The sequence below is a fragment of the Micropterus dolomieu genome, linkage group LG12 (genome assembly GCF_021292245.1).
Source record: "Micropterus dolomieu isolate WLL.071019.BEF.003 ecotype Adirondacks linkage group LG12, ASM2129224v1, whole genome shotgun sequence".
Taxonomy (NCBI): Eukaryota; Metazoa; Chordata; class Actinopteri; order Centrarchiformes; family Centrarchidae; genus Micropterus; species Micropterus dolomieu.
The window spans coordinates 38818777-38819764 of NC_060161.1; the positions used below are offsets into that span (position 1 = coordinate 38818777).

The window sequence follows — 988 nt, forward strand, 5'->3', positions numbered from 1 at the left end:
TGATTAGAGTGTGACACCAGGTGTCTTCAATATTGAACCTTTTCACAATATTCTAATTTTCTGAGATGCTGATTTTGGGGTTTTCATTAGTTGTCAGTTATAATCATCAAAATTAAAAGGAATGAACACTTGAAATATATCAGTCTGTGTGGAATGAATGTAAACATTATACAAGTTTCACTTTTTGAATGGAATTACTGAAATAAATCAACTTTTTGATGATATTCTAATTATATGACCAGCACCTGTATATCTTTTTTTAAATAACATTTTTAAGTAATGAAATGAATTGGTAATGAAAAACCAATAAAAGGACGGATAAAGAACAGAAAGAATATAGTATCAATAAATATATCAATAAAATCCTAACAATATAAAATAAATACAATATAAATGGCAGCTTTTAAAGACAAAGTTTATGATAATTTATCACTTATAGTTAAGTCCATCTCTGGGATGGATCTCTAAGCCATTTTTAATTTTAATTTATAAACATGACAATTAACTTTAATATTGTTGTTTTTAACAGACTTTGTGTTGGAGTTTGTGTTATTCTAAATTTTGAGACCAACAGCAAAAGGATATCGGTTCCACATATCGGTCTAATTGGTCACTAATAATCTGTATCAGTCCGGAAAAAACTTCGATCCCTAATAAACACACCTCAAAATAACACATCGCACAGTCCTCTTCCACTCCTCCATGACGACATCTTGCCAGACTTCTAGCATGTCTCCAGACCTAAAGCCTATTGAGCATCTGTGGGACGTCCTCAAACAGAAGGCGGAGGAGCCCAAGGTCTCCATCCACCAGCTCCGTGATGTCGTCATGGAGGAGTGGAAGAGGACTCCAGTGGCAACCTGTGAAGCTCTGCTGAACTCAAATCTGGCCATTTTCACACACTGACTGTCTCTCTGCTCACCCGTCTGTGTCTCAGGTGTACTGCGTGCCTATTGGTGGGATGTTGGTGAGGCAGCCGGTGTCGGTG

The 988-nt window shown here is 36.3% G+C and overlaps 3 protein-coding genes across 4 annotated transcripts in view; 1 reads left to right on the plus strand and 2 right to left on the minus strand.

Annotated features, from left to right (window-relative positions):
- Positions 1–988, minus strand: part of LOC123980185 (zinc finger protein 260-like) — a 672464-nt gene that overhangs the window by 593426 nt on the left and 78050 nt on the right. The window lies entirely within an intron of this gene.
- Positions 1–988, minus strand: part of LOC123980191 (butyrophilin-like protein 2) — a 470636-nt gene that overhangs the window by 440476 nt on the left and 29172 nt on the right. The gene's annotated exons all lie outside the window — the stretch shown is intronic.
- The window catches only part of LOC123980179 (zinc finger protein 271-like), a 342908-nt gene that overhangs the window by 208263 nt on the left and 133657 nt on the right, over positions 1–988 (plus strand). The window lies entirely within an intron of this gene.